The sequence below is a fragment of the Vipera ursinii genome (assembly GCF_947247035.1).
Source record: "Vipera ursinii genome assembly, chromosome: 2".
NCBI lineage: Eukaryota > Metazoa > Chordata > Lepidosauria > Squamata > Viperidae > Vipera > Vipera ursinii.
In genome coordinates, this window is record NC_139513.1 from 81,449,935 (window position 1) to 81,472,473 (window position 22,539).

The window sequence follows — 22,539 nt, forward strand, 5'->3', positions numbered from 1 at the left end:
GGAGGAATTAAAGGTACCTTTAATTCAAAAAGAAAGCAGAGATAGTTGGATTCAGAAGCCTGGTTTCCATGGTCAACCAGAATTTAATGTGGAGTTTTGTCTATCAAGGAGTATGAAGGAAATTAGATCACCCTCAATTTTGTTAACAAGCTTTAGATAGTTTTTCTATGAACTGTGTCTTATTCCAACAGTAGGTTGTTTTATTTCCTATTGTTTATATGGTATTTACTATTTCAGAGAAATGGATTGAGTAAATAGATATACTTGAAGTTAGGTCTTCTATAAATTTAATAAAAACTGATCATATGAACATTTCTCTCTTACACCTCCTACCTAAATATCCATTTATATTTTAGCGTGGTATATTACATACTGAAAGCGTTTACAAATCATAAGGATAATCTAAATAAAAATGCACCGTATCTCTCTGCTCAGTTTATTATATACGAACTAATACTGAATGGGCAATGGCAAACTTCTCTTCATCTATAGACTTGACACTGGAGAGTCCTTCAAATAATGGAGCGAAATAGTCACCCTAATGCTGATGTAGTAATCCTTCCTCAAACAGGTGCTGGGGCTACATATCTCATGACTTTGGATGACAAAGCCTTCTTGGCTAGAGGTAAAGGAAGTTGATGCTCAATACAAGCAGAGGTCACCTAGTTGAAGGGAACTGATGTAGGTTGGAATGGAAACAATATTGCTCTCCTCCACCACCCTTTTAGTAAACAAATGCCAAACTGTTAGTAGAAATAGGGCCAATAGAAATAAAAATGTTGATCAAATAGTTGGGCATATCCCTATCCTTGGGTGAAGATGTGAATTGCTAACAACAGGAAGCAACAGAGTAAATAAGCAATGAGAAAACAATTAAAAAGGGGGCAAGTCGTCTTCTCTCCTCCCTCCCATTTCCACGGGGATTAACTTAAAAACAGGGTACTGCACATGTTTCACAGATTCCTGAAATATTTCATGACATAAATCCTATAAACTGTAATTAGAACCATTATATAAACATATCTTGTAAGACCTGAATAAATTGCCTGAAATAAAATAAAATAAAATAAAACCAAAGTACACTAGTCTTCCTCACTGATGGTGTTTATCACAATCAAAGCAAATTGACAGCAGCGTGGAGCTGAGATATGAATCTATATCAGCGTTTTTTTCAGCCTCAGCAATTTTAAGATGTGTGATCTTGAACTGCCAGAATTCCCCAGCCAACCTGCTGATCTATATCAATCACATCCCTACAGATGGTAAATTATACCGAACTGGAAGAATTTGAAACCTGTATGGCACCTTTTCAGTTTGTCACCTGTACGGCACCTAATTTCATTTTCCACAACAGTTTTTACATGGGCTTTAGTGCTCCTACTCTAATGGAAAGTGTATGCGGTTGCTGTTAAAGGTTTTATAACACATCGCTTTAGAACAGAAAAAAAAATCTAGACTTTCTATTCTTCTCTATACAAGACCTGTTTTTTTTGCAAACCCAATACATAGAAATGTCACAAGAGGAGGTTGCAGCTTTCTTTGTACGAAGTTTTGCTTTGCAATTGTAAATGATTGCATGCAAAAGGAATTCATTGAAAGACTTCAAAGTTTCAAGTTGCAGTTCATTGGGTTTCAAACACCCTGTACAAACACGCTCTAAGCAGGAAGTTGGCCAGCTCTAAACTGTCTCACAGAACTCCCTGAGCAGAGGGCAAACGAAGTACAAAGTGCCTGGTTATCATAAAAAAATAGGAAAATAAACCATTGCCTCTACGTTGCTAGAGGCTCACTTTTAATACAACCGATGCACGGTGCCGATCTAATAATTTTGCTTGAATTTAACACAAGATGGCAGCGCCTGAAAACAAATCTGTAAAGATTGGGGCCTTTTAATGTGGTTTCCTACGCACTGATTGAAAACCAATTAGTCAAGCCACTTCCTAGAATAGAGCCTACTTAGCATGTCATAAAACCATGATGCTTAGGCCATTTGCCTGCCTCCCCTAAGCCACCTGGCCCTAGGGGAAGTGGGAAGTTGACAAGCTTTTCAAAAGATCTGCTCATGGGTCATGGCAAAAGTTGCTATTAGCAAAGGATGTGAAAGGACACTGAATGCCTTTTCTGTGGGTGAGCCATTTCCTTTGAGCCATTTTCCCAAAATGGCCATGATTTAGCACCTCTGGCAAGAGGAAATATCAGAAACAACTAATGGTTATTAAAAAAACTTACCACCAAACTGCTGACATTCTTACTGGGGAAGATGGTCTCTGAAGCACATAGTTCTCTAAGTTCCTCGTTCTGATCTCAGTTTCTCAAATGGATCAGGACCAGATCACCTCTTACTGAAGTTGTTTTTAAAAATCATTATTAAGGACCCAATGAAGGCTCTTTGTACAAATCAAAAGGAGGCATGTTCAGTTACTCTAACTATTCGCCGTACTTAGGAAACCCATGTTGCAACCTGCCTTCAGCAATGATACTTAATTAAATGATTCTGCTTGTGGTTATGATAGTCCTAAACCTGAAGACTTAATAACAAGCCTTCTTAGCCAAACGATACTCCAACCTTTTCCCCACGGCTCCATGTATATGAGTACATCTTATGTTCAGTTTTCTACTTGGACATACTAGAACAATAAGATGAAAGAACCCAACTAAGAAACCATGAAAGATGATTTTAAAAAATCAGTCAGAAAAGATGATAAAAAGGAGAAAAGAACTAAAGAGGTGAGGAAGTAGGTGTGGTAGCAGAAGTAGGGTGAATAAAGAGGAATTCAAAGGCCAGTGAAAAAAAGGAAGCAGAGAAGGATCCTGGGAAGAAATTCAGGTGAGTATCAAATCCCAGCTACTTATAGTTATAAATCATTGATAGCCTGCTGGCACCTTTCCTTCTTTTTCTGTACTGCAGAATAACCAGCAGCTGCAGAGCAAACAGGAAGGAGAGCGCTAGGAGTCAAAACAATTCATCATCATCATCATCACCATCATCATCACCATCATCATCATTATCATTATCATCCTTGTAGCTCTTTCTACTACTGCAGACAGGGCTGGGTTCTACTAAGTTTCCTTACTGAGGAAAAGCTCCTCTTTTTCCAACATTAGAGCTCCAAAAACTGAAAGTGGTTGCCAAGTCCATTATGTTCAGCCTTGGAAATATTTCTGGTCCTTCCTCAAGCCTTTCTGTGGCATCCCACACTCTCACTTTGGCCATGCAAGGTGCGTCTTTCGTAGGGAAAATAAATATGCAGCTATTGAATGCAAACCAAAACAGAATTCCCAGAATTCAATGTTTTTCATATGGACAGCTTGTTCTATTTATTATAAAAGACCAACTTTCATGAAAATATATTTTATTAAATGTCTGTGGAGATTCTCAATAATCCAGGTGAAGAAACTCCAATTGTCTTTTGAAAAGCACATTTAGGATATATTTTAGTAATAAGAACACTCCTCCAAAAGTACTTTTGAGTCTGTCTGTCGCTAAATAGCCTAAAGATATTCTTTCAGTGTGTAAGAAAATAAGCAGGACTTAACTGTACACACCAAGGATATGTATGCATTTTCTCACTACTCTTTTTACAGTTAATGTATGTAAATTAGAGGTACTCATTATGTGTGAAGGGGTTGTAGTGTGGTGGGAAAGCAAAAAATAACAATAATGCAGTTTGACCTGAGGCCATAATAATTGTGAGACATGTATTACTAGGAAGCATCACTGTTTCTACAGATATTAAGATAAGAATCTAAAATTATGGCTTTCCCATCAGAATTATTGCTCTGAAGAATGCTCAGTTACAAAACTCAGTATTAGTTCTATTAAATCTGAGAATTCTTCAATACCATATGGAGGACCACAGATTCCCAATCTCTGCAGGAGGGAAAATATTTATCTGGACTAGAAAACTAAGACAGGAGGTTTAATCCCTTCTTTTCTAACCGTGTACTGAAAGCTGGGGTCTTTCAGCTTAAGGCAGTCTTCTTCCCAACCGTATTACTTATAAATACATTTGACTGATCTGTGAGCAGCAGACTTTCCTATTAGAGTGCTATGTCAGTCTCTGCATGTTCTTAACATGGATATCTGTAAATAAACAGTCAGCAATATTTTATGTTCTAATCATTTCTTCCTAGAATAATTTAATTTAATTTAATAATATTTATATACCGCCCTTCTCCCTGAGGACTCAGGGCGGTTCACAGGGCAGAATAAAATACTAAAATACAAACGTTAAAACAAGATTAAATAATTGCCCATATTAAAACAGTTGGAATCAAATTCTAAAGCACCAAGTTAAAATTAAAACACAAGAATAAAAACCCCACCAATCCCCATCAGGCTAGGCCGGCTTGAACAAACAGAAACGTCTTGAGATCGCGACGAAAGGAGCGAAGATCGGGCGCCATCCGGAGCTCTACCGGTAGCTGATTCCACAGCTCCGGAGCGCCCACAGAGAAGGATCTCCCCCTGGGGACCACCAATCGACATTCTCTGATCGGTGGCACCCTGAGGAGGCCCTCTCTGTGGGAACGCACAGGGCGCAGGGAGCTTGATGCCGGCAGCAGATGTTCCCTAAGGTACTCCGGCCCCATGCCATGAAGGGCTTTAAACACTGTTACCAGTACCTTGAATCTCACCCGGAAGACAACTGGCAACCAATGCAGCTCACGGAGCAGCGGTGTAACGTGGGAGTATCGGGAGACTCCCAACACAACTCTCGCGGCTGCATTCTGTACCAGTTGGAGCTTCCGGGTGGTCCTCAAGGGCAGCCCCATGTAGAGAGCGTTGCAGTAGTCTAGACGAGAGGACATGAGCGCATGAGTGACCGTGCACAAATCATCCCGGCTAAGATAGGGCCGCAACTGGCGCACCAGGCGAACCTGGGCGAAGGCCCCCCTAGTCACAGCTCCTATATGGTCTTCCAGGGTGAGCCGTGAATCTAGGAGGACACCCAAGTTGCGAGCCCTATCTACGGGGGGTAATAGTTCACCCCCCATAGCCAAAGGTGGAACATCCGAATAAACACGGGATGAAGGTATGCAAAGCCACTCAGTCTTGTCGGGGTTGAGCTGGAGTCTGTTCCTCCCCATCCAGACCCGAACCGCCTCCAGGCACCGGGACATCACGTTGAGGGCATCACTGGGGTGGTTTGGGGTCGAAAGGAAAAGTTGGGTATCATCAGCGTACTGATGATACCCAACTCCAAAGCCACGAATGATCTCACCCAGCGGTTTCATGTAGATGTTGAACAGGAGAGGCGAGAGGACCGACCCCTGAGGAACTCCACAAATGAGAGACCTCGCGGTCGACCTCTGTCCTCCTGCCAACACCGACTGCGAACGTCCCCGGAGATAGGAGGAGAACCACTGTAAAACCGTGCCTCCCACTCCCAATCCCCTGAGACGCCGCAGCAAGATACCATGGTCGATGGTATCGAAAGCCGCCGAGAGGTCTAATAGGACTAGAACAGAGGAATATCCCCTGTCCCGAGCCCTCCAGAGATCATTCACCAGCGTGACCAATGCCGTCTCCGTGCTGTGCCCGGGCCTGAAACCCGATTGGTACGGGTCTAGATAATCCGCTTCATCCAGGACCAGAGGGAGCTGATGCGCCACCACACTCTCAACAACCTTCGCAAGAAAGCGAAGGTTGGAGACAGGACGAAAGTTGTTTAATACAGCTGGGTCCAAGGCAGGCTTCTTGAGGAGGGGCCTCACCACCGCCTCTTTCAAGACAGCAGGGAAGCAACCCTCACTCAGAGAAGCCGATATAACTGCCTGGAACCAGCTGCGTGTCCTCTCCCGGGCTGCATAGACCAGCCAGGAAGGGCACGGGTCCAATAAACATGTGGTGGTGCTCAGCCTCCCCATGATCCTGTCCACTTCCTCCGGAGTCACAGAATCAAACTCCTCCCAGATGATATCGACAAGACCGCCAGTGTCCTGATCGTCAGACTCTGCCCAGTCAGAGTCCAGACCGGTCCGAATCCGAGCGATTTTGTCCGACAGATGTTGGTTAAACTCCTCGGCACGACCCTGCAAGGGATCCTCCCTCACCTCCTGATTTAGGAGGGAGCGAGTCACCCTAAACAGGGCGGCCGGGCGATTATCTGCGGACGCGATAAGGGTGGCGAAGTGGTTAGACCTTGCCTCCCTTATCGCAGCGAGATAAGACCTAATATAGGCTCTTAGTCGCAATCGATCGGATTCGGATCGGCTGGACCTCCAACCGCTCTCTAGGCCCCGTCTCCGACGCTTCATCTCCCGAAGCTCCGCAGAGAACCATGGAGCTCGACGGGATCTGCACCGGGTCAGGGGCCGCAGGGGTACAACTCGGTCAAGAGCCTCAGTGGCCGTCCTTTCCCAGGCTTCCACTAAGGCATCTGCCGAGCTGTGAGCAAGGGAGGCAGGTGGGGACCCCAGCGCTGCCTGGAACCTCTGGGGATCCATTAAGCGTCTGGGGCGGTACCATTTAATTGGTTCCAAACACCCACGGCGGGGGGTGGCAAAACGGAAGACCAGCCGCAGGAGATTATGATCGGTCCATGACAGGGGCATAATAATTGGAGAGCCCCCACCAAGATCATCTAACCACCGTCCAGATAAAAAAACTAGGTCAAGGGTGTGGCCTCCCTCATGAGTCGGTCCCGAAATTACTTGCGTCAGGTCCATGGCCGTCATGGAAGCCATGAACTCCCGAGCCAACTCAGATGACCCTCCCAGCGATGGTAGATTGAAGTCCCCCAAAACTATAAGTTTCGGGAACTCAACCACCAGCCCAGAGAGGGCATCGAGCAGCTCAGGCAGGGCTGCTGCTGCGTGACTAGGCGAAAGGTACACCAGCAGCAAGCCCAACTGCGCACCAGGGCCGCATCTCAAAAAGAGAGACTCACACCCGACTATCTGAGGAACAGTGGCCTCCCGCGGACACAAGGTCTCCCTCATAACAACAGCCACACCCCCACCCCTACCCTGAGCCCGAGGCCGGTGCAGCACCCGGAAACCTGGTGGGCAAAGGTCAACCAGAGGAATCCCGCCCTCTGGGCCCAACCAAGTCTCCGTGATGCAAGCCAGGTCCGCCTGCTCACCCTCGACCAGATCACGAACGAGAGGAGCCTTATTAGAGACGGACCTGGCATTCAAATACACCAGCCGGAGCTCAGGGGGCTGCACACCCTCACTCCCGGGACCTTGGGGTAGAGCCAGAGGGTCGGAGTGCCTCACCGCTTGTAAGCAGCGGAGAGGCCTTCCCTGAAATCGATACGGCCCTCTGCTCCTACATCTGCTGCCATTCCCTGATGTCGTGGGAATAGGTAGCCCCACGACCAGCCCTGGAGCCCCGGAGGTGACCGACCCCCGCTCCTCCCCCCTGCGATCTCCATCGGCCCTAGCCAGAACAGCGGTAGTTGGATAGCCCCCCTTATCCAAACAACCAAAAGAACCCTCCCGCCTCCCTAACCCCCTAAAAAATTTTGAAAGAAAAATAATCAGGGGCCTCTTATTAGGTCTACGTCGAAGGCCCCTACCCGTGCCCAGCCAACTCTCAGGGTCCCAATAAATGGGCCCTTCCTCGAGGTTATAATCGGCTGGCAAGGCGGGTCGCACCCAGGAGGGGGGAGCACCCCTGAGGGCGCACAAGTCCGTGGAAGAATATTTAAAGGAAGGCATAAATAGCAGTCCGGATCGCAGGCAGTCCATAGATAATAGTCCATAAGGAGGATCTATTCAGAGAGGGAGTCCCAGGCCTCCGTCCAGCCGCTGCCACTCAGCTGGATAAACCCCCCGGGCAGGCCTGCCACCGTCCTCTCACTACGGCCACAGAGCCAGTTCTCGGGGGGGATGGAAGTCTGGAGCAACCGCACTGGGTATGGCCTGCCCCATAGAGCTCTCACCTCTAGGGGCAGCAGATGTAAATTCGGCCATCCTCTCACAATGGCTAATACCCAGAGTTCTCTGTCCTTTGGGGTATAAGGGGCAATGCGCAATCGATTGTGAAAACAAAAACAAGCCATCATAGTCAATTCTGGTAAAAGCCAAGTCCCCCGTTGTCCCGTCATTCCTAGAGGTTGTAACTGACCACCAGTCCATAGGCCCTCAGTTCCATAATTATTGGGGCCTTCCAGACTGTGGTCAACAAAGATTGGCTCCCCCAGGTCCATTAAATTCCCCGCCGGTCTTCCAAAGTCCTTCAAAATGGCCCAAGTCCACAAGGCTCCGCTGGGCTCCACCGGAATCCACCGGCTAGCCCAGGAACCTTCAGGGCCATCAGAAGCCGTGGGGGTGCCAACCCATCTGGGATATGCAGAACCAACCGGGGGGCTGGCAAACCGGCCATAACGCCATCGCTGAATCATCGAAGCTGCTGCCGCTGGGCCGCTATGGACACCGCCGCCGCCATCACCGTAGCCACCGTAGCCACCGGAACGCCACCAAGGTCGGAAACAATCCGGGGAAAGCCACCGCCTCCGCCGATGAAAAACGGGCCAAAAAGGCCCAGGGGGCAGCGGGACAAACGGTTCGGTGAAAGCAGGCCAGACCACAATAGTCGATGGTAAAGTGGCCCGCAAACGGCCCGGGAACAACGCCGTCGCTGCCGCCGCCGCCGCCGCCGCCATTAGGATATCCCAAAGCGTCGTTGATGCAAGCAAAAAGCAGGCAGAAGGCAGAGGCAGACCGGTTAAAAGGAAAACGATAGAAAAGGCGGGCCAAGCAGCTCGCAAACAGCTCCGTCGCCGCCGCCGCCGCCGCCGCCGCAGCACCGCCGCCGCCAGCCGCCGGGAACTCCAAACGCCGCCGAAGAAGCCAAGACCGCTCGACATAGCCGGAAACTCCCGACGACCAGCTGAGCAGCTGAGCAGCTGAGCAGATAACAAAACCGGCAGCCCTGCGAAACGCTGGTAAAAAAAACCCTAGAATATCACCTCTCTGCTAAGTGACACATGCCAATTTTGTATTATTAAAGCATTTTCTATTTTAAATGGTGAAAAACAATTTGAAATACAACAGAAAATGGCCCAGTGTTCTTTGAGAGCGTTTGGTGTGGTAATTAAGGCGTCAGACTAGAAAATGGGAAACGGTGAATTTTAGTGTCATCTTAGGCGTGAAGCCAATCACTCTTTCGCAGCCCTGAGGAGGAGGAATGTGGTAAACCACATTCAAAAACTGCAGGGACTTGTCCATACAGTCACCAAAAGTCAACACTGACTCAAAAGAACCAAAATAGTAATAATAATAATAAAGAAATAATGGTGTTCTTGCATAGCAAACACATGCAGGACAGTGACAGGGTCATTTTGGCTTTGGCTTAGGTAGTCAAACAGGAATGGAAACACATTATCTTCAAACTCCTGTAAGAAATATAAGAAAAATTGATTGCTTTAGAATGAACACAGGGAATCCCAAACTTCATGCAGCAGCATAGCATTACAAAGGAAACAGTTGACTCCTAACAACAAGGCAGAAATAATATGGACAGTATTAACTGATTGATTGATTTTATAAACAATTTTTCCAGTTAAATTGGGATTAAATGTTTGTGGCATTTCGTGTATTATTTGATTCCAACTCATACCCCTGCTAATTAGCATGGTTAATGATCAGATGGGAGGGTCCTGCAACATCTGGGGAGCCACTGTATTTCTGTGATGAACAATAAACACTTCTTACCATGAGCAAATTTGAAAGGTAGGAGTGGCGCCTCCTGCCCCCTAAAGGATGGGGGCATTCAGCAAAACCCAAGTATATGACAAAGCAAAAGATGAAAATCAACCAAGATTAAAGAGATTTTCTCTATTATATTTTGTTATTTCTTACTTGCTATTGTTATTATTTGCCTACTTCGTATATGTTCATATCACACCAGTCTGAAGCCGAGGATGCTTCAGTACTGAAAGGCAACAAGTAAGTTGCAGGTCAGTTGCACAAACTGATGCCATGACCTCCGCCTAAGCCTTAGCTTCTGGGGTAGAGGAAATGTGGGTCAAGGACACAGATTTCAAGTTGCATTTTCCATCCTAAAGGAGTATCTCCTTGCTTTTCAGATGCTTAAACTAGTAATTGCTTCTATAGCTTTTGGCATGATTTTGATTTCTGCGATCTTGTTATTCTGATAGTAGGTTGGCTTTAGATTCAATTTCAGTTGCCTGTGCAAGAAATTAAAAACAAAAAGAACAGGCTAAAAGTATGTTGAGATGTAAGGTGTTAGTTACCCAGCAACCATGAAAAGAAAAAAAAATATATGAGTTAAATATGTGTGTGGGTGAATTTGGCCTTTGCATTTCTTTTCCCAGAGCCTTTTTATCTATCTCTATCTCTATCATCTCTATCTTTATCAAACTAGAGCAAAATACAAAATGGCCAGGTTTTAGGGGGAATATACAAAATTCACAAAGGAACAATTGTTCAACTCCAGATTCAAAACACCCTCCAATCACTGCATAAAAATAAGCAATAGTGTGAAAAAATAAAGTTACTAAAGCAATTTAACTCCCTTCTTCTTGCCAAAGACATTGCCCTTAACCCAATACTACCAAGTATTCATGGATGTCATTAAACTACATTCCAGAAAATAAAAATCTTTTTTCCAGTCGATAAAGAACAACGATCCATATTATAACCATTCAATATTAAAAGGTTGTCAGACTCTATGTTTTCCCTCCCCTTATCTTAAACTATTTTCTTCCCTATCCCTCACATTAATTAAAAGGATGATCCTGATGCTTCCACTATCAAGCTTGAATGTCACACTCCTATAAATTAATACAGCCAGATTCCCAGTTTAAAATTTAAAACACTCGGTTTTCTTATGTTAGTCCGGAAATTAGCTAATTCCTTTATGACTGTTTTTAACAGCCTTTCTCTCAACAAGTGAGTTTGCTGAAAGATAAGCCCTCAAAGAGGAATAAGAAATAAAGGTGCAATAGAAGACTTCTAGTCTAAAATCAGGATTACACAGAATTAGTCTCCATCTCCTGAAATTCCAATGCAACTAGATGCGAAATTATATTTGCTGAAGGCAATTGATTTTTTCCCCCAAGCATTGTAAGTAGATAGCCTTGGACAAGCCATTCCCTATGAATCATTTACAAGCTAATAACCACATTATAGCCAAAGTAATGTTAAAACAATATAAAATATCTTTATAGTAGCAGTAACAACAAAATCCCCAACACGAAGGCCCAAACAATGTAGTTAAACATTCACGTTCAGAAAGGAAGAAGACAGATATCCCAAAGGCTGCTGACCAACCCAGATGTTACTGCTGTTTGCAACACTCAGAAATATTAGGTCACCTACAAAGGCCTGCCCTGACTTGCACTTTATTGTGGATCTTCATTCCCTGACAACACCAAACTTCCCCCTTGGTTGTCCAATATTATCTCCATCTTGCCCACAGCTCCTGAATATCACACCTTTGGAATTATTACAACTTTATAATAATTATGTCCTGGAGCACGAGGACTATTTTCCCTCTTAAACCAATAGTGAAGTATTTTTTTTTAAAATTCCATTTATATCCCGCCCTTCTCCAAAGACTCAGGGCGGCTTACAAGCTTAGCAGTAGCCTTCATTCTATGTATATGCCTGCTTATTAGGGCTTTCACACCCCTCCCAAGCGGCATTATTACAAAGTCAGCTTAATTGCCCCCAACAACACCATATTTAATTAATTGCCCCCAACAACACCATATCTTCAAGGTGTACAAAATCTAGTGCATTTTGTCATCCATTATCTTAGAAGTAGGATAATGACAACTGTTATGGGTGAGACCAGAGATGCTATTTGAGAAGGTTGAGAAACCCAAGAACACATTCTCCCCTCTAGCCACTAGCCAGTCTCAGCCACAGCCTTTACCCACCCCACCCCCACTTCCTCCCTTTGTTTCTTTTTTTGCTGTTCATTCTCTACGTCATGACCACAAGGACCATAGCATGTCACCGCCTGTCCCCATCCTCCACTTCGTTCTGGAGTTTGCCCAAATTCATGTTCATTGCTTCAATGACACTGTCAACCTATTCTCCAAACCACCTGAAGGCAAGACAAGAAGCAATGGATGGAAACTAATCAAAGAGGAAAGCAACCTAGAACTAAGGAGAAATTTCCTGATAGAACAATTAATCAATGGAACAACCTGCCTCCAGAAGTTGTGAATGCTCCAACACTGGAAGTTTTTAAGAAGAGACTGGACAGCCATTTGTCTGAAATGGTACAGCGCAGGGGTCACTAACCCCCGGTCCATCGACCGGTACCAGGCCACTGCATACCAGCAACCAGTCTGCAGAAAAAAGCAAAGCCTCATCCATGGGATGCAGGCAGCACACAAAACCACACACTCTCTGGTTCATGGAAAAACCTTTCTCCATGGAACTTGTCCCTGGTGCCCAAAAGGTTGGGGACCTCTGGTATAGGGTTTCCTGCCTGAGCAGGGGGTTGGACTAGAAGACCTCCAAGATCCCTTCCAACTCTGTTGTTGTTGTTGTTGTTGTTGTTAGAGAGTAGATTAGCACAATTCCATATTTACAGTATTCTGGAATGGTGTCCCTGTGGTTCTTTAGGCACTTTCATAGGCAAAAACAGTTATTGCCATTTTTGCAGCAACCAGAAAATGCAAGTGATGTTTTTGTTGTTCAGTTACCAGTTCCCATATACTGGTCAGTTTTAATCAGTTCTTCCCCAGCTTCTGGTATTTTCATATGCTTGCTCAGATACTAGTCAGTTTTGGCTATCCCTCTCTAGAGGAACTAGTAAATTGCACAATCGTGGCAGTTTCTCTGCCTCACTCTCTCTGGAGTTCTTTGTACCTGGAATCCTCCCATTGGTTTCCATTTATTTTCACATGTGAGATGCCCACAGGGGGCATAGGAGGAGGGAATGAAAACTCAATCTGGAAAAGTCCAGGCAGGGCATTAAAGTCAAATCTGCTTCATTTTTGTTGTAGTGAACATCCATGGGTGGGATGTTCTCCCCACTGGCTGGAGATATGCTGATGAAAGACAGAAGCAGCAAAGGCAGAGGAGAAATCAGAGACCTAGTCTGCACTCACTTCTTTAAGTTGCGTGCACAGCTCTGGAGACTTAATACAGTTTCTTCAGTGGGAAAGTTCCTTGCAAGAGAAGAGCACTCCAGCTGTACCACTCATTTTGTTTGATATGAGGACAAATGGTTTTTGTTATGTTTTAGGAGGGAGAGGTACAATACTGGAGGGGGGAGTGTGTACACATCCATTGTCACTTTCTTTCCCCCTGCAGAGAGGAGAGGCAAAAAGAAAGTGTGTAGGACGTTCTCGGGAGCTGGCAGGGGTATCTGCCACCCTTGGTTCCACCCACTCGGAGCATGTCTAATGTTAACTTTGATTCATTTCATGTGTTTTTCATTTTCTTGCCTTCTGTGCTGCTTGGACTGTTTCCAGGGTATTTTAAACAGCGGTTCATTCCCCCTGAGTGTACTAGCAAGAGAAAAATGGAAAATGAGAAATGAAATGAAATGGAAGTAAGAAGAAGGCAGAAAATTTCCTGGGAGAAATCTGACTCTGATCTGTAAATCTCATTCCTGACCCTCTTCTGGGAAGACCTTCTACAGCAGAATATAAAATCAAAATACAATATGGCCACACACAAAAATTCAGAGAAGGATTCCCTTTCTCAGCAGATCAAGTGGTTCAAAGTGGAGACAATCAACCGTCACCGTCAATCCAGAGACAGGTTCAGTAAGGATTGAAATATTTAGCTTTGCACAGAATATGATTGATTATCACTCCTTTGGTACTGAATTACAGCATTTGCCATGATATCGCAATGTTTCACAAACAGATACTAGTTCTAATAGGTACCATCCACTCTGAGTTTGATATGGTTTATTTAATCAACTTATACGGCCTCCCATCTTGCAATAGAGGCTCTGATATTTAGGTGCCCTACACCTATAGGAGCAGTTAACTTTTCTTATGCAAATTAATAATAAAAATATTACTTTTTATGCAATTTTCATTTATTTTTTAAATGAGTCTGAGTCACATGGCCTTGCTTTTGCTGTACAAAATTAGCTGGTTTAATGGCTTCCAGGAGAAGAATGGCGAACTGAAGATGGCTCTGCAAAGAATTTCCAATGAACTCAGCAGGCACCAGGGACTCAGTGAGTAGACAGGTTCCTTGGAACCTCTCTGCATAAGGGGAGGATGGGAGATCACCCACAGGTGCTCCAGATTTGAATGCTGAGAGACACAGAGATTAAACATCCTATCATAACTTGCAAGCTGTCTTCTTTCTCCTGCTCCATCTCCTGCTCAGAGATGTGGCAGAGCCTTTTAAATGATGCCAAGTTCACCAACCTTATTTTCTAATCATGTTTGGAAATTACCTATTAGCTATTCTAAAGCTATTAGAGACCTTGGGAATGACTGGTTTGAAAAGTCTTTATTGGGTGAATTTATCTTCAGCTCTGAAAAAAAGAAAACAATAATTACAAGTTTATGAACTCAATGAATTTGAAATAAAGAGCAAAAAGCTAAATAAGATTTTAATCTAAGAAAGTTATAAATGGATTAAGGATCCAAATAAATTTGGAACATTGACTTTTACTACAAGGGTTGGAATTAACTATAAAAAATAAACAACCTCATTGGAAACAGACTTATTTTGGTTATTCTGGCAATTGAATAATAAAAGACAAATGATGATTTTAGAAACTGGACACTAGAGAAGATTAATGAAGGAGAATACAAATTTGATGTCATAATGTTATAACATTACAGAATGATACATAATGTTATAATAAATTATTATTATTATTATTATTATTATTATTATTATTATTATTATTATTATTATTATTATTATTATTATTATTATTATTATTAGGCATTGTTTAAAAAATATGACTTGCCTGTGTCCAAAAAGTCATGGGAACATAGGGTGGAAACAGTTGAAGAGAATGAGAGGGTGAAGATCTTGTGGGACTTCCAAATACAGACAGATCGCCACTTGGAACACAACACACCAGATATCACAGTTGTAGAGAACTGAAGCATACAGCTGATTGATATCACTGTACCAGGAGATGCCAGAGTCGAAGAAAAAACAACTGAAAATAATTACAAAATACTGCGACCTCGCCATCGAAACTGCACGATTATGGATGAAACACGTAACAGTGATACCCATTGTCATCAGGGCACTGGGAACTATGTCCAAAAACTTTACAAAACACATCAAGAAATTTCAACTTCCTGCAATAACTCCAGCAAAGCTACAAAAAACTGCGCTACTCGGAACATCTTACATTTTAAGGAGATACCTGGTTGATACCTACTGTAGGATGCTGGCAGCAGCCCGTGTCAACCATTAATGCCAGTCAATTTGAGTGTTCAGTTGACTGAGTTTCATGTTTTATGAATAAAAGTTTTATAATAATAATAATAGCCTTGGGTGCAATCCCAAAACAACTGGAGCACCACTTGAACACCGTTGGCATTGACAAATTCGCCATTACTCAATTACAAAAGGTGGCCTTACTAGGAACTGCTTCCATCCTGCAACGGCATCTGTAATACCATCAAACATCCACATCTGCCTATCCCTTTGTCGATAGACAAAAATACCAAATCCAGTCTGAACATCTGGCTCACTGTATGATTAATAATAATAATAATAATAATAATAATAATAATAATAATAATAATAATATTCACATGATCTTGATTCGATCCCTCTATTAATGCAGCCTGTGTTTGCTTTTTTGGCAGCTGTAACACACTGCTGGCTCATATTTAAGTAATTTGTCCACTAACAACTCTGAGATCCTCTCACAGTTACTACTATTGAGCAAAGAACCACCTATTCTGTACTTGTGCATTTGGTTTTTCTTGCCTAAATGTAGAACCTTGCTTTTTTCACCATTGAATTTCATTTTATTAGATAGTGCCCAATGTTCAAGTCTGTCAAGATCCTTCTGTATTTTAAGCCTGTCTTCTGGAGTGTTGGCTATTCCTGCCAGCTTGGTGTCGTCTGCAAATTTGATGAGTCCCCCATTTATTCCCTCACTCAAATAATTGAATATTAAAATATTAAAGGAGAACTTTGAAGAATGGAGTCAGAAGTTAGTAACCAGACTATTTACATCATCAGTAATGATTTAATTATTGGATCTACAAAATAGGCTTGTTAAAACCCTGAAGAGATGTGTAATGGGATAAAGAATAATTGAAGAGAAATCCAATGGATTTATGGAACACCCTCCCTTCCAAGGTCTGAGAGGCCCCAACACTTCTATCCTTCCGCAGAGCACTTAAAAGCTTCCCTCAGGCATTAAGGTGGGATGAGAATATAGATGGCATCAGGGAAGTGGTGCCAGTTTGTTTTTATCCCTGTTGATTTGTATTGTTTTACTGGCTCTTTTACTGCCCAGAATTGTTTTAGATGGGTGGCTGTACAAATGTCTTAAATGTATAATTAAATTTACCTCTTAATCATTAAAAGGGTATCAAGAAGAGAATGCAGTAGAGATTGCCTGAAAAATGATGACATCTGTCCCAAGAAACTTGTCATTGATGAAAAACATAGGGTATGAAAGATGAGGATTCAAATGCAAGGAAAAAGGGAGAATTAAGAAAGCCATTCTAGACCCTATCGAATGGAAGGACTAGAACAGTTTGGGGTTTATTAGTTTGATTTCCAAGAGCAAATCTGCAGAGATATTTCAAAGGGCTAGAGTGTAATAATTAGGAATATTCATAACACAAAATGAACCTAACAAGGATGTGAATGTGTTGTTGAGAGTATAAAACTTTTCATATTGTTTTCATATGATTTTGTGAATTTACTGAATAAGATGCCAAAGCCAAGTGGTCTTGAATAACATGCCTCTTGCTTAACAACCCTATGATGGAGGGGCATGGAACTTGGTGAGCCTTGGTGGAGCAGTGGGCTGATGCTTCCTTAAGTAACACCAGCTGCCTGCAATTAGTGCAGGTTTGAGTCCCACCAGGCTCAAGGTTGACTCAGCCTTCCATCCTTCCAAAGTAGGTAAAATGAGGACCCAGATTGTTGGGGGCAATAAGCTGACTTTGTAATAATGCTGCTTGGGGGGGCGGGGGCGAAAGCCCTAATAAGCAGGCATATACATAGAATGAAGGCTATTGCTAAGCACATTGATTTGTGCTTAGATTGTAAGCCGCCCTGAGTCTTCAGAGAAGGGCAGGATATAAATGGGATTAAAAAAAAACTAGCTGTCTAAAATGAGAAATTCTTCTGTGGCTGCTTTCCAAAGGCTTTTCCTGTTAGAATCGTCTTCCTCTTGTCCTTATTTCACCTGCACTACAGACTAGAGAATGGCTGCTTTGTGGCTGGGAGATCGGTCCACATTAAGGACTGCAAATACATTGTCCTTTCTCACTGACCATCATGGCTGTCCTTTTAGATTCCACTGAGGAAGACCATTATCAGGAGAATTTGAAGTCCATATGAAACCTACAAGCTTTAACACCCCTTCACAATAATTAAGACTCAAAACATTGTGAAGTGTGATCATTTACTATTTGATGCCTCTATGACATCAATATAATGTAATTCAGCTATTCCTGCCAATCTTTCCCTTCAGATCTGTTAATTCATATTATCTTCCTTTCCCCCACTTAGCATTACAATGAAGTTGGCATTCAAGGCCCTTCCCGATCATGATTTTACTGTGTAATTGTCCTTCCTAATTTACAGTAGGTCCAAAGAACATTTTTTCATTTCTAATTCTAATTCTTCCATTTTTCCCCCTCCCAACCAAAAATACTTTGAGGAGGAAAAGAATGAGAGGTCCGATGCCTTTTGACAGGAGACACTAGGAATTGTCTGCCAGAAAGCATTTTTACTTGGAAATATTTTTATTAAGAAAAAGTAGCAGGTTTCCTGTCCCCCCCCAAAGGCCTTCCAGAGAAAGCAACAACTTGTTCCTTGCAAAAGAGCCAAATTATTACGTGGCTTTTTATGCTCTTTCAATAGGAAGGGTTATTTCAGTGAGTCCCTCTAAGCTATTGGCAGCTTTGAAGTCAAGGACAAAGTGACAATTTCCTTTGTCTATTTATTAATTCATTTTTAATTGTACTTTAATGACACAAAGAAAAGAAAGCTATGAGTTATTAAGTCTTTTTGCAACTTAACTGCATGAACCAAAACTATGTATTAGGTGCTGAATAATTTCTAAAACGAACTAAGAGGAAAGGTGTAAATAAAACTCAGTTATTTGATCTAAATGAAGTCTACCCAAGTGCTCAAGAAAAGTCACATCTCTGCATCTAGGAGCTGTTTATACAGACCAAGATCAAACTGTGTGGCTCTAGTCCAGAGGATGCTGAATTCCCTCCTGGGTCCCACTGCACCTTTTTATGTTATTACAGTTCTGTCATTCCCACATATTTCTGAAAATGTACTATTGTATTTTCATACATGTGATATTCCAATATTGCTCTTTCAATATATCACTAAAGAATACAAGCAATGAATTTTTCCAGACAGGAAGGTGGTGCAGAAAGTGGTGAGGATGGCGAAAAAGATTATGGGTAGTTCACTTCCTTCTATCCAGGACATTTAGCATATAAGCGATGCTTGAGCAAGGTCCGCAGTATCGTCTGACATGCTACACATCCTCTTCATGACCTGTTTTCCTTGTTACCTTCTGGGAGGAGGCTTCATGGTACCCAAAGCAGACCATCCAGATTCAGTTGCAGTTTTGTTCCATATAGTATCAACCTTGTGAACTCTCAAGCTTCCTCTTTCCGCTATGCTATATGCTATATACATATACATATATATGTTTGTTTGTGTGTGTGTATTTCTTTTGAGAGAAGGCAACAGAATTTACTGTGTGCCCACAGTAAAAAATGACAATAAGTCTTGTCTTGTCTTCTCTTCTCTTCTTTTCTCACCTCACCTCACCTCACCTCACTTAAGAACTTCCCACATGTGGCAGATAACATGAAGGCAAACACTTGAAGTCACTTAGTAGCTTTTTCTTAATGCATTGGGCAATTATTCAAACTGGAAATAAGCCTCCTTTTGTTGCACTGCATTAGCTCATGCAACTGGCATTTAATAATTAAAAAATCCAATTCAATTATTATGAATCACATTGATAGCAATGTATCATATATTGAGGCCTAAATCATAGAATTAATCACTGCCCAATGCCCAACATGAAATATAAAAAAATAAAATAAAATAAAATAAATGAATAAGAAACATAAACGTATACATTGTAAAACTGGGGATTTCCAAATATTCCAAATATGGAAGAAATGAGTCAGTAATGTTTCAGTGTTGGTAAGGTTGAAATGTCTTTACTTGGGGAACAGGAAGACTTTGCGATGGTTCGCTTACTATAGTTAACATCCTCCTCCCTTGCTTTGTATGCTTTTTTATAGTAATTGTGATTGCTTTTATGCATTTATTGTGTTTTTTTTAATTAAGTGTTGTATGCCAGCCAGACTCATTTGATGTGAGATGGGCTATACAAATAGGGTGAGGAAAATAAATAAAAATAATTTGTTGCTGCAGTCTAGTAGCTGGAGCAGCTTCCCCCAGCCTGGCATTCTCACAATATATGGTGAGACTCCAGAATTCAACAGTCCAGTCAGTACGCTAAGCATTATAGTCCCATAACATCTGGAGGGCAACAAGCTGGGCAAGGCTGAGCATAGCAAATTTCTACAGTGCTTTGACATTCAACTTGGCAAGTGTTTTAATAGGAAATCACAACAGTTGAAATTATTATTGTTTTTACCTTATTGGTCAACTTGCTGGTAATTCTTATTATTTCACCATACATTTTCACATTAGCTCTTTCAGCAATAAGTTATGGGAGAGATAAAGGATTTGGTGATGGGGAAACATGGGGGGACGGGGACCTGGAAATCCTATTTCTAACAAGAATACAACCACACTTGAGTTGTATTATTTTTTTCATCCTAAGAGATTTCTTGAGTAAAACCCCAAGTGTGGGAGTATCAGCTCCCAATGAAAACTATTTACTGTTTCCTTTTAGTTCTTTTCCTGATTAAAAATCATCCAGTCTTTGTGGCGCTTTCCCATATGCAGAAGATAACAAGGAATATTTTTTTTTGTCCCAGAGGAGAAAACGGAAAATGGAAGCAATTCAATGCACAGGGCTATTGATGTGTTGTTCAAAAGGCAGATGAAGATCAGGAAACCCAAAAAATTGAACAGCGTTCCCTTGTTCCTCATTCCTCATTCCCTCTGCTCTTTTGTCCTACATGGCCACTTTACAGAAAATGTACCTGAGAATAACAATATTTATTTATTAATCAAAGTTACATAGCTGCCCATTTTACTGAAAGTGACTCTTGTCAGTGTATAAAAGCATAAAAGCAAAAGATACAAATCATAGGAGAGAGAGAATAAAAATGGCTACCTCAGCAATGGAGCCATCTGAGCACCTTCGGTTCCCTGGAAATCCCAGCCTGATAACATAACCAGATCTTGATGGCTTTCCAGAATAACTAAAGGATGAGCTAATCTAATTTCAAGGGGAAGAATATTCCACAAGGCAAGTACCTTGGCAGAAAAGGCACATTTGTTGGAACCCATCAAATGAAGATCTCTAGTGATGGCACCTACGGCATGCCTGCTTTGCCAGATCTAATGGTGTGGGTTGATGTAACTGGAGAGTTACATCTTTGAAGGTTGTGTCTTAAGGTACAGATTCCACAAGCAACCTGGTTCCCATCTGTATTGCAAGATATGTATAAAATAAGCTATAAATACATAAACATTTGGGCGATGCCGGAAAAAACATGGGTATTATTTGTTGCTGATTTTCCAAGGCCATGGTTAGAGAAAGACAGAAAGAAGACAATGAAAGGGAAGACAACTTGTCACTCCATTTTATCTTTTTGAAGCAGGAGAAAAAAACCACAAAGCACAACAAGAGGAGGACATTCCCAGGAGAGGACCGCATTATGTTGGTTTTCTACAGGGTAGTCATTTCCCGCATGTCTTCACTGGATACATTTTATGGAACAGAAGCAGACTATTGAATCCAGCATAGTAGAGTAGCTTCTTCTGGAAGCATTAACATTTTGTGGCAAATTAGAAATTCAGTTGAAACAAATGATGATTGGCTGCACTTAACTGGGTAGCTTGCTTCAATTATGGTCTCTTTTTTGCAACTAAATTACATCTGGATAGTACGACAAAAGAGAGGGAGCTTCAAAGTTCTACTCCATAATAACTGAATGATTTATAGTAACAAATAAATAGATATTTATACATTCCATCAGAAATTCATTTTTACCAAAGAACTTTTCCAAATTAGTTTGTCCCTAGAGATGCTCTTACAAAAGTCAGTAGACATAGTATATGCTTACTGGATAATTAGAGGAAAGCCAAAAGGCTGTTCAGTGCTGAATGTTGCTCCTTAAATCAACATCTCCCCACCAATTCGTTTATAAATATTGAAATTTCATCATACAAGACATAAAAACAAACATGGATAACATAAACTAAATGAGAAGATCCATGCACCTGAGATTCAGTGATGCAATGCATATAATGTTGCACCGTATCAGATAAACCTACTTTTTATCACCACCAAAAGCCTTTAGAAATATCAGGGGCTCTCTAACATCATTCAGGCTATACTGTACTTTCTTTTGCCATGTAGTGCCAACAGTGATTGGAAATGATTCATAGGGTTTCAGGAAGGATTTTTCCCCCAGCTTGATGTGGTGAAACAAACAAAACAAAAAAACCCCACCTTGGGGAACTTCTGCAAAGCATTTATCTACTATTGAGCCACAGTATGCCTTTTTCTTTTGCATCTCTTCTTAGAAAGAGATTTGTCATTGAAGAGAACCAGCTCCCAAACATTTCAGTGACTAATGACTCTAGAATAGATCCAATCCAAGACTGTTTTTTCAAAGCAACCCAGTTTTACAGTAAACAGAGCCCAAATACTTGTAGTCAGTGCTTTTTTGTGAAAGAAAAAGGTGCCGGAACTCAGACATGTCATACAACCTGCCTTGCCTACCCTACAAGGTTCCATCCAAAAAAGGTGCCGGAACTCCGTTCTGAGTGTTCTATGACACTTATATAGCTATTGCTATATAAAATATTGCATATTTTCTGTTGATTTATTTAAATGTTCATAGCTTTTAAAGAAGACAAATCCCTTCTCTTTTATAATTTAATGAATACATACATTTGGTATTTAAATAAGCACCTAATAAAAGTCCATTGAGTTTTACCTATTATTCTGTGTGATACAAAAGTACGTCCAGTATCATATACTCATTAAGGTAATTAGGACCATCATTTTAAAAATAAACAGAGGCTGTGAAATTGGGGGAAAACAATGACAAGTATAGATTGGGATATGAACTGATGCTTACTGGACAGAGATTTCGGGAATGTTCTGAGCATTTTCTTCTGTTTTCTGGCTGTGATCATGAGCTATGAATTGCAATAGAAGTACTATTTCATTGGTTTTTGAGAAATCTCTGCATAAATCACAGGTCTGACCATTCTATTTAAGATGATTGG

General features: G+C 41.9%; 1 protein-coding gene across 1 annotated transcript in view; it reads right to left on the minus strand.

The window, feature by feature from the left end:
- Positions 1–22,539, minus strand: part of SYNPO (synaptopodin) — a 60,650-nt gene that overhangs the window by 15,293 nt on the left and 22,818 nt on the right. The window lies entirely within an intron of this gene.